Genomic DNA, 16,529 nt, shown 5'->3' on the forward strand with positions numbered 1-16,529 from the left:
ATTATGGATTGATTTAGGTGCCATTCCCAAGGTGCCCATGTCTTATTACGTTTAATGAGCAACTAATAAAAAGTTGTTGGTTTTGCCTCAATCAGTAGTTTAAACTGAACACTCAAAAACTGAACAGCTTGTGATATCAATAGGATCCTGAAAAAATGATTTTTGAAAAAGTACAGACACTGAAATATTTTAAGTGTTTCAGAACCGAAAAAAGAGATGTGTGCTTGATTCCATAAGTATTTTGTAGCAAAGCACATTTTTTTCAGAATAAAAACAAATGCATTTGATGATTTCATTTAGGGAAAATTAACAGGAAATTGTCAGTGTTTTCAAACGATGCCCTCAGCTTTACAGATGATTCAGGTTTAAAAAGTCTACACATCGGAATGTGATGATGCATTTGTTAACTGCTCTTTTTGACCTCACTTTAGCAAAATTCCTTCCCTGTAAGAATCAAGATTACAAGGTTAAAGCAGTAAGTAATAGCAAAGTCAATTCCAAATGTATAAGAGAATACAAAGAATAGTAATGAAACTTTATCTATTACCTGGCCTCAAGAATTATCATCTCATAGCCTATATGTTTCTTCTATACTATACTCATCACATGTTATTTTGAAGCATTTTACATACATTATATAATTTCAACCATGAGTATTTCAATGTTACATCTAAAAGATCACTATTTTTAAGATAGGCACAATGCCATTGGCACACATTTGAAAATAAATTAAAATTCCTTAGTGACATCAAATATGCAATGAATATTCAAAACTTCACATATCTCCTGAATGCCATTTTTTTTTTTTACATATTCTTTATTTGAATCAGGATCCAGTTAAGTTCCACACATAGCAATTGGTTTATATGTATTTTATGTTTCTTTTAACCTCTGAGTTCACTCTCCCATTCTTGCTGGCTCTTTTGCTTTCCCTTTCCCTCCCCATCTTTCATGTGTTCTCTCCTGCTCTCTCTCCTTACAGTTTACTTGGTGAGGAAAGCCAGTTGTTTGTCCTGGAGAGTTTCATATAATCCAGATTCTATTAACTGCATCTCCATAGTGTAGTTTAACATAATCCTTGGTCTTCTGATTTCCTCTAAGTTGATTAGTTGAATCTAGATAGATTTTTTTCTCAAGGCTACTTCAGAGGAGGTGGTATGTTCTTTCATCAGGAGGCACATAATGTCTCATCTCTCTTGGATGTTAGTAGCCATCAGCTTTTAATGCCTCTACCCATTAATTTATTTAAAAACATTTTTTAGAGTGTGTGAGGAGGGAAGAGGTACAGAAGGAGGGAAGGAGAGAGAGAAGACAGATAGGAAGAGAAAGAGAATCTTAAGCAGGCTCCACTGCTTAGTGCAGAGCCGGACATGGGGCTCAATCCCATGACCTTGAGATCATGACCTGAGCTGAAATCAAGAGTCCAGTTGGACAGCTCAACCAACTGAGCCACCCAGATGACCCATCTATCCATTAATTTAAATTGGGTTGCAAAAAAATGATATTCTGATTCAAAGTTACCTCCATTTAAACACATGAAATGTAAGGTGACAGCCTCCCTGTTTAAGATTAAAAATATCTTAATATATATACAGAAAGAGCATTTCATAAAATTTAAGTCATTCATGGCAAAAAAGCTTAGTAAACAAGAAACAGAAATTCCTTAGAATTTAAGAATGGATCAGATATATACTATGAAATACATATTGGATAAATGATTAGAAACAAAGCCATAGGAGGAGAAAATACACGAAGTCAGTGAGACCCTATCTTAAAATGCCAGGCAGATTTTTAAAAGAACTAAATAGTACTAAAGAAAATTTAAAATATAAAATTTTAATAAATAAAACTAAAATAAAATTCAATAAAACTGAATTAAAATCAAAATGAAATTACTCAAATAAAATTAAAAATTCAAGAGTAACTCAGAATATTGGACAGAGTTGGAGAGAAAATTGGTTAGATGGATTATGAACTAAAGAAAATAAACTCAGAATGTACAAAGAAATAGGGGCGCCTGGTTGGCTCAGTTGGTATAGCATGTGACTCCTGATCTCGGGGTTATGAGTTGAATTCTAGCCTCGCATTGGGTGTAGAGCTTACACAGAAAAGAATATAACAGAAATAAAGAGATGGAAAATATGACAGCTTGAAATGTAAAGCATGGCAGAAGTTCCAATGTAAATCTTACTGAAGAGAATACATGTTCCAGAAAGAGGAAATAAAGATGGGTAGCATTCCTCAGACTCTCAGCATGACAGCCTGAGGAACTCCGTAGACTCAGTCACCAGCAAACCCAGTGAAAACAATTTTAAAACAACCAGCTAAAATTGCTCAGTATGGTTAAGTACACACATCTGAATAAACACACATTCAAGAGAATTTATTAAAATGTGTGAAGAACCATGACAGTCTGTGGTATTTGAACTGAGAAATCTGCTTCCCCTTCCTCCTAATTCAGCAAGATGGAAACTTCACTCTAGGCTGGCTCAGGCAAGAGCACAGTTTCATCTCCCCTAGTTCCCAGTTAGAAAGCTATCATCCCAGGAGGGGCAGGAAGTCAGTATTTCTCATCTTTCCCCCACCGATCTGCTACTGAGGCTAAGTTATAGGCAAGCATAGAGGTGGAGTTTTTCTTCTACCCAGTCCCTAAGGAGCTCTACCCTGGGTGTGGTGTTGCTGAGAATATTGGGACCCCAATCATCTTTCCACCAGTCTGTTGACTACATGCTGGGAGAATCAAGCAAAAAAACCCAAAACAAAACAAAAACAAAAAGCAGAAGATACTGCCCACCCCACCCCTAACCACCACCACTGAGCACTCAGCTCCTAAACTGGGAATGTCATTGAGAGAGAAGCTTGCCATTGTCCTCGCTTCCAGGTCCATAGCCATAACTCCAAGACTTTTCCTGGAGGGAGAGTAGGCAATAAAGCTTTTCCTAAAGGAAATGACTTTATTTGCAAGAGAGTGTGGAGAAGTTTAAGCCTAAAGGTGCCCCCTAAAACTAGTCTCACTACTAGTGGAAGAAGTACTGAAGGGCAATTGGGATGCTATTGGTAGAATCATTGGACATATAAGTTAAATTGTGAGCCAGCTAGTGTGCAGGAGAGAACCTGGAAGAACATAGCTACAGGAAACTGTCTAGGGTCAGAACAAATATTAATAACTGCCTTCCAGAACTATCCCTTCAAAGGAGTCTGAATTTCTTTGGTTTAGTTGATGAGCAATTTATGCCCCAGGGTACTGATTGAAAGCCATAAAGAAATCACCCAGCAATTAGAGTTTAACAACTGGGTATGATCAGGAAAAGAGACAACCAAAGAGAACCTTGAAAAAAACCATCATTAACCCAGGGTGACTGTGCATATAACCCAAGGATATGCTCCCTGAAGAACAATATCAGAAGCTTATCAGTGCAAGGGAGAAACAGACTCTATTAAAATAATGTTACTAAACAAATAAACAAGCAAACAACAAGAGGGGAGGCACCAGTACCCAGAGTTGCCAAAATATATTATCTAAAATGTCCAGATTCCAACAAAAATGATTAGTCATGCAAGGAAACAGGAAAGTATGACCCGCACCCTGGGGGGAAAAAAAAGGCAGACAACAGAAAGTGCCTAACTGCCTACAGAGTAACCAGATGTCAAATTTGACAAAGTCTTCAGAGTAGTCATTATAAACATGTTCAAAGAACTAAAGGGAGTCATGACTAAAGAGTTAAAAAGGAATGATGAACATGTTCAGCAAATACAGAATATCAATAAAGAGATAGGAATTATAAAAAAGAATCAAATGGAAATTCTAGACTGGAAAAGTACAATGACTAAAGTGAAAACTTCATTGAAGAGGCTCAACAGTAGATGTGATTAAGAAATAATTAGTAGTGGGGCCCTGGGCGGCTTAGTCAGTTGAGTGTCCAACTCTTGACTCTGCTCAGGTCATGACCTCATGGTTCCTGAGCTGAAGCCTCTGCACCAGGCTCTGAGCTGACAGCACCGAGCCTGCTTGGAAATCTCACTCCCTCTCTCTCTCTACCCCTAACCCATTCATGCTCTCGCAAAATAAATAAAATTTTAAAAAGAGAAATAATTAGCAAATGTGAATAAAGATAATAGAGATTATGCAACCTGAAGAGCAGAGAGAGAAACGAATGAAGAAAAATGAACAGAGCTTCAGAGAAATATGGACACTATTAAGCGCAGCAATATTTGAAGAAATAATGGATGAACAACATCTCAAATTTACTGAAAAACAATAATCTACACATATAGGTAGCTCAACAAACTCCAGGTAGGAAAACACAAAGTTCCACAAATAAAAACATAGTAAAAATTCTGAAAGAACCATGGGTGCCTGGATGGCTCAGTGGGTTAAGCATTGATTCTTGATTTTGGCTCAGGTCATGATCTCATGGTTTGTGAGTCTGAGCCCTGCATTGAGCTCTGCATTGATAGTGAGGAAACTGTCACCCTCTCTCTCACCATCTCTCTCCCTCTCTCTCTGCCCCTCCCCTGCTCGTACGTGCTCTCTCTCTCTCTCTCTCTCTCTCTCTCAAAATAAATAAACTTAAAAAAAATTCTGGAAGAACAAAACACAGGGAGAAAATTGACAGGAGTAAGAAAATGACTCATTTTCAAGGGAACCTCAAAATTATTAAAATATGACATCTGCAGCAGAAACAATGGAGACCAGGAAACGATGGGATAATATATTTGAAGTGCTCAAAGTAAGAAACTGTTAACCAAGAATCGTATATTCAGCAAATCTATCTTTAAAAAACAAAAGTAAATGAAAGATATTCCCAGATGAACAAGAGAATCTGTTGTTAGCAGACCCTCCTTATAAGAAATTCTAAAGGAAGTTAGTCAGACTGAAAGTAAGTGACCCCCAATGGTAATTAAATTCTTATTAAAAAACAAAGAGCACTGGTAATGATAATTATATCATAAAAAAGACAACATAAATCCATTTTTCTCCTTTCTTCTCCTACCCAATTTAAAAAGCAACTGTATAAATCAATATGTATGTAATGTATTCTTGGACCTATGATACATACAAATGTAATACGTTTGCTAATAACAGCACAAAAGGTATGGGGGGGGGGTTATATTGGGCTAAGGAAATAACGCCAAATGGTGACTTGATTCTGCAAGAATAAATAAAGAGAATCAGAAATTATAAATAAGAAGGTTAATATAAGAAAAGCTATAAATATGTACTTGCTCTCCTTTCTTGTCTAAAAGACATAGTATTATATAATTATAATCATGCATTGGGTTTGTAACGTACAGATATAATATGTATACCAATAATAACAGAAAACAGAGGAAAGGGAATGGAGCTATTTACCAGTAATGTTTCTAAATCTCACTGGAATTAAATTAATATTAATATAAATATAAATATAAATATAAAGCTGATTCTGATAAGATGTATATCGTAAGCCTAGAGCAATCAGTAAGAAACTTACTCAAAAAATATGTAGTATATGATGAGCACCAGGGATTGTATGGAAGTGATGAATCACTATATTATACACCTGAAATTAATATTATACTACATGTTAACTAACTGTAATTTAAATAAAAATTGAAAAAAATATAGTATAAAAGACTATTAAAAATTAAAATGGTACATCAGATAATATTAGTTTAATGCAAAAGAGCAGTAAAGAAGAAATAAAGGAACTAAAAAGATGTAAGACATACAAAAACATAAAGAAAATGGCAGATATAAATCCAAATATATCAATAACATTAAATGTGACTATATTAAATAATTTGATTAAAAGGCGGAGATTGTCAGTGCATTAAAGATCCACTCTATGCTGTCTACGGGAGACACATTTTAGATTCAAAATACAAAGACTTGAAGCAAATGAACGGAAAGCGGTGCATTATGCAAAGAGCAACAACAAATAAGCTGGAGTGGCTATAACATCAGAAAAAGCAGACATTAAAAAGGTTCTAAACGGGGCTTCTGGGTGGCTCAGGCGGTTGAGCATCCGACTTCAGCTCTGGTCATGATCTCACGGTTCGTAAGTTCGTGCCCTGCGTCAGGCTGTGCTGACAGTGCAGGGCCTGGAGCCCACTTTGAGTTCTGTGTCTCCCTCTCTCTCTGCCCTTCCCCTGCTCATGCTCTGTCTCTCTCTCCCAAAAACAAATAAACACTAAAAATGTTCTGGAGAGATAGGTGGAATAAGCGAAGGGGAATAGAGTACACTTACCATGATGAGCACTGAGTAATGTATAGAACTGTTGAATCACTATTTGTATACCTGAAACTAATATAACATTGTATGTTAACTGTACTGGAATTAAAATAAAGAACTTAATAATAGTTTAATAATAAGAACTTAATAATAGTTTAAGATTTCAATACCCCACTTCCAATAATAGATAGAACAATTAAACTAGCCAGAAGATCAACAAGGAAATAGAGGATTTGGGCAACACTATAAATCAACCATTTATACAATGGTCCTCAAAACAGGAACAGAATACATACTCTTCCCAAGTGTATATGAGCTATTCTCCAGAATAGATCATAGACCATAATACAAAACTCAATGAATTTAAAGTATAGTAGAAATAATTAAAGGATTGTTTTAATAAAGTATATAGAATAGAAATCATTAAAAAATTAAAAGGATAGAAATGATATAAAGATATGTTTTTCAACATTAGGAATCAACCACAGACAGGAAAGTGAAAAATTCAGAAACATAAGATATCAAACAACACACTTCTAAATAATCAATAGGTCAAAGAAAAAATCAAAAGGGAACTTTAAAAATCTCAAAAACATCTCAAAGTTGAGATGAATAAAAATGGAGACACACACCAAAACTTAAGGGATGTAGCAAAAGCAGTGTTCACAGAAACATTTCAAAAAGAAAAGAAAGATCCCAAACCAAAAACCTAACTTTCCACTTTAAAATACTGGAAAAAGAAGAGCAAAATAAACCTAAAGCAAGAAGAAGAAAGTAAATAGCAGATCAGAGTGGAAATTAATAAAACAAAATTTAAAAATATAGAAAATCAATTAAAAAGCTTATTTTCTTAAAGAGCAACAAAATTGATAAAACTTTAGCTTGATTAACAAAGACAAAAGAGATGGCATTCAAACTGCTGGAATTAGAAATGAAAGATGAGACACTCCTACTCTTCTTATAGAAATAAAAAGGATTGGGGCGCCTGGGTGGCTCTGTCGGTTAAGCATCTGACTTCAGCTCAGGTCACGATCTCACAGATCGTGAGTTCGAGCCCCGCGTCGGGCTCTGGGCTGATGGCTCAGAGTCTGGAGCCTGCTTCCAGTTCTGTGTCTCCCTCTCTGTCTGCCCCTCCCCTGTTCATGCTCTGTCTCTCTCTGTCTCAAAAATAAATGTAAAAAAAATAAATAAATAAATAAAAAGGATTATAAAAGGATACTATGAGCAATTGTATGAGCAAATTAGCCTAAATAAAGTAGGCAAAGTCCTGGAAACACACAAATTTCTAAAATGACTCAAGCAGAAGATAATCTGAACAGATCTACAATAAAAGATTAAATTAGTAACAAAAACACTATCCACAGTAATTATTTCAATAGATAACAGACAAAACATTTGACAAAATTCAACATCCTTTCATGATAAAACAGTCAATAAAGTAGGAACTGAAAGAAATTACCCTAACATAATAATGACCATATATGAAAAGCCTGCAATTAACATCATACTGAACAGTGAAAAATGGAAAGCCGTTCTTGAAACTGAAAAATCAGCAGGGATGCCTATTCTTTCCACTTCAGTTCAATGTAGTACTGGAAGTCCTAGCCATTGCAATTAGACAAGAAAATAAAGTAAAAGGCAACCAAATTAGAAAGGAAGAAGTAAAATTATCTCCACAAATGGCATAATCTTACATGTGGAAAACTCTAAAGACTTAAAAAAAACCTGTAAGAACTAATACATTAATTCAGTAAAGTGTTATAATACAAAGTCAATATAGAAAATCAATTGTGTTTCTATACACTAACAATGAACTATGCAGAAATAAAAGTCCCATTTGCAATAGCATTAAACATAACAAAATGCTTTGAAATAAACTTCACTAATGAGGTGAAAGACTTGTATACCGAATGCTTCAAAACTTCAATAAATGAGGGGTGCCTGGCTGGCTCAGCCAGTAGAGCATACGGCCCTTGATCTCAGGGTCATTAGTTTAAGCCCCACACTGGGCATGGAGACTACTTTAAAAAGTTTAGGGGCGCCTGGGTGGCGCAGTCGGTTAAGCGTCCGACTTCAGCCAGGTCACGATGTCGCGGTCCGTGAGTTCGAGCCCCGCGTCAGGCTCTGGGCTGATGGCTCAGAGCCTGGAGCCTGTTTCCGATTCTGTGTCTCCCTCTCTCTCTGCCCCTCCCCCGTTCATGCTCTGTCTCTCTCTGTCGCAAAAATAAATAAACGTTGAAAAAAAAAAAGTTGATAAATGACATTAAAGAAGACATAAATTAATGGAAAGACATCCTATGTTCATGGATTGGAAGAACTAATATTATTAAAAGATCCACACAGTGGATAAAAGGTCCACAAAGTGACCTACCATTTCAAAGCATTCCCTATCAAAATCCTATGGCTTTTTTTTTTCAGAAACAGAAAAAAAATCCTAAAATTCATATAGAATCCCAAAGGACACAGAATAGCCAAACCATCTTGAGAAAGAACAAAGCTAAAGGCATCGCAGTCAAGTGGGACTGCATCAAACTAAAAAGCTTCTGTACAGCAATGAAAACAATTAGCAGAGTGAAGAGGGAAATTGTGGAATGTGAGAAAATATGTGCAAACCATATATCTGGTAAGGGGTTAATATCCAAAATATATAAGGAACTCCTACAGCTCAATAGCAAAAAAACCAAAACCTGATTTAAAAATGAGCTAAGGAGTTAACAGACATTTCTCAAAAAAAGAAATATAAATAAATAGCTATCGGGTATATGAAAAATGCTCCAATATCACTAATTATTAGGGAATGCAAATCAAAAAACAATAAAATATCACTTCACATTTTAAGAATGGCTATTATAAAAACAAAAAAAAAACAAAAAACCTACAAATGTTGGTGAGGATATAGAGAAATTGGAACCCTTGTGCACTGCTGGTGGGAATGCAAAATTGTGTAACCACTATGGTAAACAGAATGGAGATTAAAATTTTAAATAAAAATATGATCCAGCAATCCCACTTCTGGATATTTATCCAAAAAAATTGAAAGAGAATCTTAAAAAATATTAGCATTCCCATGTTCATTACAGAACCATTCACAATTGCCAAGATGTGAAAACAACATAAATGTTCATTGACAGATGAATAAAGAAATAATGAATAAAGAAATAAAGAAAAGCCTTAAAAAAGAAGAAAATTCTGTCATATGCAACAACATGGATGAACCTTGAAGACATTATGCTAAGTGGAATGAACCAGTCACAGAAAGAAAAATTGCATGATTTCACTTACATGAGGTATCTAAAAAAGTCAAATTCATAGAATCAAAATATGTAATGTGGTTTCCAGGGGCTGGAGAAAGGGGAAAATGTGAATTATTATTTTTAAAAAAATTTGTAATTTTTTTTCAGTTTTGAGAGACAGAGCGTGAGTGGGGAGGGGCAGAGACACAGGGAGACACAGAATCCAAAGCAGGCTCCAGGTTCTGAGCTGTTCGCATAGAGCCCGATGCAGAGCTCAAACCCATGAGCCATGGCATAATGACCTGAGCCAAAGTTGGACACCCAACCAAGCCACCCAAGTACCCTGAAAATGTAAGTTATTAATCAATATCCATAAAGTTTCAGTTAAGCAAGATGAATAAGTTCTAGAGATCTGCTGTACAACATTATACCTATAGTTAACAATACTGTATTGTATACTTAAAATTTTAAGAGGGTAAATTTCATGTTAAATGTTCTTACTAAAATTAAGGTTTTTAAAAAAAACTTCTAAGATGGGTCTTACTGGGTTAGAACTAATGTGTTAACATGGCTATGGAGGCACTAGGGGATAATTGTTTCTTGCCTTTTCCACTCTCTAGAGGTCACCCACATTCCTTGGTTTATTACACCCTCCTTCTATCTTGAAAGCCAGCAACATCAGGCTGTGTCTTTTTCACAATGCTATGTCTCAGGTTCTCTTTGTTCTGCCTCCCTCTTTTATTTATAAGAATTGTGATACTTTGGGCCCATCTGGATAATCCAAAATAATCACTCTATATATGGCAGACTGAATAATGTCCCCCAAAATATCTGGGCCTGAGTTCCTGGAACCTATGATTGTTACTTTATATGGAAAAAGGGACTTTGCATACATAATTAAGGATCTTGAAATGAGGAAATTATCCTGGATTATCTGGATGAGCCCTAAATGTAATCACAAGTGTCCTTATAAGTGTGACAGAGATTTGACAACAGGAAGGTGAAGGAGATATGATGACAGAAGCAGAGATTAGAGAGACAGGCTTTGAAGGTAGAAGAGAGGGCTGCAGGTCAAGGAATACAAGTGGCCACTACAAGATGAAAAAAAGAAGGTATCAGGCTTTCCCCTCAGAGCCTCCAAAAAGAATCAGCCCTACATTTTCACCCCAGCCCAGTGAAACTTATTTCATTTGGCCTTCTGACTTTCAGAAGAAGACTTCTGACTTTCAGGAGAAATTTGCGTTGTTTTAAAGTTACTAAATTTATGGTGGTTTGTCATAGCAGCAATAGGAAACTAATACATCATCACAAGGTCTGCTGATTACCACCTTAATTTCATCTCCAACCTTAATTTCATTTCCAACCTTAATTTCATTTTGCATACTGTATCCTAACATATTCACAGGTTCTGGAGATTGGGACACGGACATCTTGTGTGGAGGAGCACTATACTGCCTACTACAACTTGACATACACTGAAAATAAATTCCAGGTTGATAAAATATGTAAATTTCAAATACTAACAGAATATATAGGAGAATATGTGCATATAATCTTGGGTGTGTAAAAGACCTTAAACAAGAAAACAAAGTTGTAAGAAAAACATCTTTTTAAAATAATGGTTGGTACATTTATTTCCATCAAAAAATTTAATTCTGTAGGTTGAATGATACCATATACAAAGTAATAATACAAGCAACAAGCTGGCAGACAACATTTGTAATGTTTATAACCAAGATTAATAGCCTCAGAGGAAAAAAAAGAAAGAAAAAAATATGGGTTTGAATATACGAAACAGATATATGTATAACCATGCTCTTTTGGGCATTTTATACTAGTAAAAATTGAAAACTTAAATGTCCATCAACAGATAAATGATTAAATAAATGGCACATTTATCCATACACTAGGCTACCTGCAACAGTTTAAAAGAATAGGGAAGAATCTTTATGACCTGTGAAAAACCTCTAAGACATATTGATATTTTAGCCAGTGTATACTTTATGATGCTAATGAAGGGGGGAAACAACATGCATCAAACAAAACCATAAGTCATAAAGGATCTCCCTCACCTTTACGACGATATCAGCAATTAATCTCCGGGGAGAAGAGTAACAGCAAAGGGAAATACTAGTTTTGTTCTCTATTATTTGAATGCAAATCCACTTATGTATAAACTGCATAATACTGTTGAAAGCACAGAGTTTTGTCTTGGTCATCATGGTATCCCGGGATCCATTTTCCCATTTAGTAAATGAAATCCAAGGGGATGGGAGTTACTACTAGTGCTAAATGCTGTGCTGGTGAGAAAAAAAATTCTTCCTGTTTCAGGCCCAGCTTGATCTTTTTCTGGGAATTACACTGGGGAAACTGAAGGCCTGAGTCAGAGGAGTGTGTGTGTGTGTGTGTGTGTGTGTGTGTACTACTATTATAATAATTCATAGACTTTATGTCTAATCCAGACAACAACTCTGCAAAATAGTTACCCTTGTACCCATTTTACAAATGAGGAAACTAAGGCTTAGATAAGGCCTAACTGAATCACTTATCCTAATGGTTTCTTTTTTCTCTTCCTGTTAATGCAATTTTGACAGTTGCAGAATTCTTACGAAATAGAATGTGGTAAGTTCTAGAAAGACTTCCTGCTACCAGTGCTTGGCTTATGTTATTAGTTATTTATTTGTATTACATAGTTCAAACACTTGTTTTTAAAACTGGTAGCAAATTGTGTTCTGTACAAAATAAATTTCCCTCCACACAGCCCTCGGATACCTACATCCTTCCCTTGAGGCAACAGTCAACAACATTTTGCATGTCTTTCCAGAAATATTCTATGTATACACAAATATTTTTAAAATTTAAGTTGTGGGGCGCCTGGGTGGCGCAGTCGGTTAAGCGTCCGACTTCAGCCAGGTCACGATCTCGCGGTCCGTGAGTTCGAGCCCCGCGTCGGGCTCTGGGCTGATGGCTCAGAGCCTGGAGCCTGTTTCCGATTCTGTGTCTCCCTCTGTCTCTGACCCTCCCCCGTTCATGCTCTGTCTCTCTCTGTCCCAAAAATAAATAAACGTTGAAAAAAAAAAAAGTTTTAAAATTTAAGTTGAATTATTTTACACACATTATCCTATACCCTTTTTTCCCCTCAACAACGTATCTTGAAAATCACTATATTTTTGCCAGATCTGCTGCATTGTTTAATAGCTATATATTATTAATTTTAGGGAAGCCTCATAATTTAATTGATCCCTCTCCATTTATAGCCATTGAAATAGTCTCATCTCTTGTGTCATTACAAAACTACAGTTACTATTCTTACACATGGGCCATTTTGCACATGTGCAAATATATCTGCAGAATCGTTTCTAGAGGTGGAATTAATCGAAGAGATGTCCCTTTAAATTTTTCATCGATATTGCTAATTTTTCTCTGTGGATTTTATGTAATTTTATTCCCCTCAGCAATATTTATCCACGCCCTTTTCTTTTTTTTTTTTTCAACGTTTATTTATTTTTGGGACAGAGAGAGACAGAGCATGAACAGGGAAGGGGCAGAGAGAGAGGGAGACACAGAATCGGAAACAGGCTCCAGGCTCTGAGCCATCAGCCCAGAGCCTGACGCAGGGCTCGAACTCACGGACCGCGAGATCGAGACCTGGTTGAAGTCGGACGCCTAACCGACTGCGCCACCCAGGCACCCCTCCACGCCCTTTTCAACATTATGGAAACACTTTGTACAAGAGGAAAAGAAAGAAAAGGAAAAAGGAAAATTGGTCTTATTTACATACACTCGTCACCCAAATTTAGGTTTTTTTAGCCTTGTTCAGGGGTTGGTTTCCTGTAACGGTACTACCTTCTAACTGAAACTGTGAAATCAATTCCCTTCTCTTTTGGTTTCTACATGATTGATCTACTTCATATAAGACAGACATGGAAATTATTAACTCTGCTCTTCCTATAAAAGATAACTCTGCTTTGGAGCTGACTGGCCCCTCACAACCCTGGCTCACTTTCTGATGGTACCTCTGGTTCCACGGTGGACCCAGTGGACAAGTGTCCCTTTCTAAGAACTATTTACTTCAGGGACTTTTTCTGTCAAAAAGAGAGACATTCCCCATTTCTCTCTTCCCTCCTCTCATCAATCTCATCTCAAGGGTCCTTAGGGAAACATTTTATTTGATTATTGTTTAGCTTCCTGCAAAGTCATTTTCTCAGCTTCCTATCTATAGAGATTCCTTGATTTGTAAAAACCAAACCTATTTTGCCTTGCTGTTCCTATCTAAAGCTTAAGAGTATGGCAACCAATACATTTTTTTTTTACATGTTAAAACAGCTTTAAAATCATGTAGCAATTTATCAGACTTGGTTACTTTAGAAGCTGGTAGGTAGAAGGACTCAAGATTTACTTCCCAGATTGCTAACTTCAAATTTCATCTATAGCAACAGTTTTCACACGTGAGTCATTGACAACAACAAAAATCATTCCATTAAATGATTTATAATGAGAGGAACACTATTTCTCTCTCTCCCTTTCTCCCTCCTCACCTCCAATAAAGAAAAAATACCATCACCAGCTTCTTCTAGGTAGGCTAATATGGTGAATTGTTCTCTTATTAAAAAATATTTTTGGGGCGCCTGGGTGGCGCAGTCGGTTAAGCGTCCGACTTCGGCTCAGGTCATGATCTCGCAGTTCCTGAGTTCAAGCCCCGCAGGGGGCTCTGTGCTGACAGCTCAGAGCCTGGAGCCTGTTTCAGAGTCTGTGTCTCCCTCTCTCTCTCTGACCCCCCCCCCCCCATTCATGCTCTGTCTCTCTCTGTCTCAAAAATAAATAAACGTTAAAAAAATTAAAAAAATATTTTTGGTGCTCTTTACCGAATCAAGAAAGACTGGCTTGGTTGGGGAACAGGTATGGTTTTAGTCAGTTAATATTGTTCTCCCCCTGCCATGGAAAGGAAGGACTCCCTCAGGAGATAACTAGAACAAAACATGGGAAGATTTAAGAACACCTACAGTACCTCCTGTTTTGTTATTATTATTTTTTTTTTCTTTCGGGATGATGAGCCCTTTACTTCTATTGCCTAGCACAGTGCCTGGCATACAAGAAGCGCTCAGTGATTATTGATTGAATGAATTAGGGAATGGCAAGCTTACTCACAGAGTCAGAACTCCTCGCTTTACCGCCTCCACAGATCTCCCATGCATTTTTCCAGTAAACAAGAGTGCAAGTAGGAAGTGGGGCAGCTACATCATCCATCTAAATGGAGACAAAGGTTAGGAGCTGATTATTCTCAAAATGTTCAGAAATACTTTAAAGAGAACTTAATCTCAGAGAGTAGTCGGTAGACAGAAAACGTTTAAGAGCGACTTTCTCAGTCTCGTTCCTTGGCTGCAGCCTCTCGAAAAAGTCCTCTTATCGACGGCTAGGGCTGCGGCAACACCGAATTACTGCGTCCGCTATCTGATGAAAAGACACTTGAGAATTCAGAAAACTACTAAACCGTTTCAAGACAATTCAAAGCAGCTCAACTCCGGAAAAAAGTGAGGTCATAATAATATTCACTTAAAAATATATATGCTTATTTGCTTATTACTTGAACGCTGTTGCCTAAACCACGTATTCGAGGCCTGACAGGAGGTGCAAGAGGTGGGGTGCAAGCCCTTCCCGAAGGCCGGCCCGGGGGTGAGCGGGGCCCAGGGAGGCTCACGGCCGCTTTCCGTCTCGAGACGCGGCAGCGTCCACTACCGCCTTCCCGGTTCCCAGTTCGCGGGACCTGGGCTGCGCTCCAACCCAAGCTTGAAAATGCTGCAGTCTGGCGGCGCCTTTTCTATTTTTTATCGTTATTCCCTACCCCTCACCACCATACAGCCCACGGCTGCTTGACTCGGTCGTTTGGTCCGTTACCAAGGGAAAACCCTGTCGCGGAGCTGAGCGGCCGTCCTACCCCCTCGCCGCGCTCGGACCGTCTTGATGATACCCCTCCCTCTCTCTTCTTCCGCTCCCGTTCTCGCACCCTCCCTTTTCTCTTTCTCCCTTACTCTTTCTAACCACTGAAAGCCGTTTCGCGTCCGGCCGAAGCACCTGTGCGACCCGCGCCCGGCCCGGCGCTTCACTCCCAGATCCCTCCGCGAAGGCGCTGGCGGGCAGGCGTGCGCGCGCTCGGCGTGGGGGGAGCGCTCACGTGGAGCCTCCGCGAGCCCGGGGTTCCCCCCCGGGGAGCCGGGGAGGGAAGCGCCGTCCTGTCAGAGAGAGGCTCTGGGGCCTTCGAGTCGGCGCCAGTGCAGTCTCTGAGGCGCCCTCACCACAGCGGAGCCTGCTGGCTAAGGGTAAGAGAGTGACACACGTGTGTGTGTGTGTGTGTGTGTGTGTGTGTGTGTGTGTGTGTGTGTGTGTGTTGTGCGCGTGCGCGTGCGCGCGCGCGCGCGGGAGGGTTAAGCAATGAAGGGCGAGCTCCTACAATCAGAAGGAGCGGGGGGGGGGGGGGGGGGGCGTGGGGGGTGCTGGTGGGGAGCGTGAGGAGGAGGGAGAGTGGAAAACATTTGGAGGGACATAGCTTAGTGTTAGAGCTAGAGAGGTTCAAAGAAATGGTGGAGAACAGATACCCAGATGGTGGGAAGGCCAGGAGTGGGGAACCGAATCCCAGTCAGGCGGGATGTACGGGGGAAGGAACTTCGCGTTTCAGAGGCAGTTGGCCATTCTACTCTAATAGAAAACAAAAAGTAGAAGTGCATCGGTGCAAATAACAGGGTAGGAAGCTCCAAGAGCCCATCTCTAAAAAGAAACGTCAAGAAGATAAGCGTCAGAATTGACTTTGTGGGAACGCTGGAAAGTAGTCACAGGTTTACAGCAACCAACTGAGCTCTTGATCAAGAAAAAGATGACTTAAACACAGCATAATGGGGACATTACTAGCGACATTAAAGGAACAAAAGGGATTCTAAAACTATGAATTATGTATGCTGACAAGCCTAAGTAAAATAGACAAATTCCCTGGAAACACATAACCTACCAAAACTGACTCAAGGGAAAAAAAGAAAATGTAAATAGACTTATAACAAGTAAATAAATTGAATCAGTAGTCAAAAACCTC

The 16,529-nt window shown here is 38.4% G+C and overlaps 1 long non-coding RNA gene across 2 annotated transcripts; it reads right to left on the minus strand.

Moving 5' to 3' along the window:
- Positions 1–237: 237 nt before the first annotated feature.
- LOC121034521 (uncharacterized) lies at positions 238–15,578 on the minus strand. 2 transcript variants are annotated; one of them, XR_005792478.1, is made up of 3 exons: positions 15,478–15,578; positions 14,597–14,695; positions 238–444 (listed from the first exon to the last, which is right to left on the minus strand). It is a non-coding gene; the product is annotated as an uncharacterized LOC121034521 (long non-coding RNA). The 2 variants fall into 2 exon arrangements; XR_005792479.1 differs by lacking the exon at positions 15,478–15,578 and adding an exon at positions 15,298–15,393.
- Positions 15,579–16,529: the final 951 nt, after the last annotated feature.

The sequence above is a fragment of the Herpailurus yagouaroundi genome, unplaced genomic scaffold (genome assembly GCF_014898765.1).
Source record: "Herpailurus yagouaroundi ecotype Mexico unplaced genomic scaffold, PumYag 160, whole genome shotgun sequence".
NCBI lineage: Eukaryota > Metazoa > Chordata > Mammalia > Carnivora > Felidae > Herpailurus > Herpailurus yagouaroundi.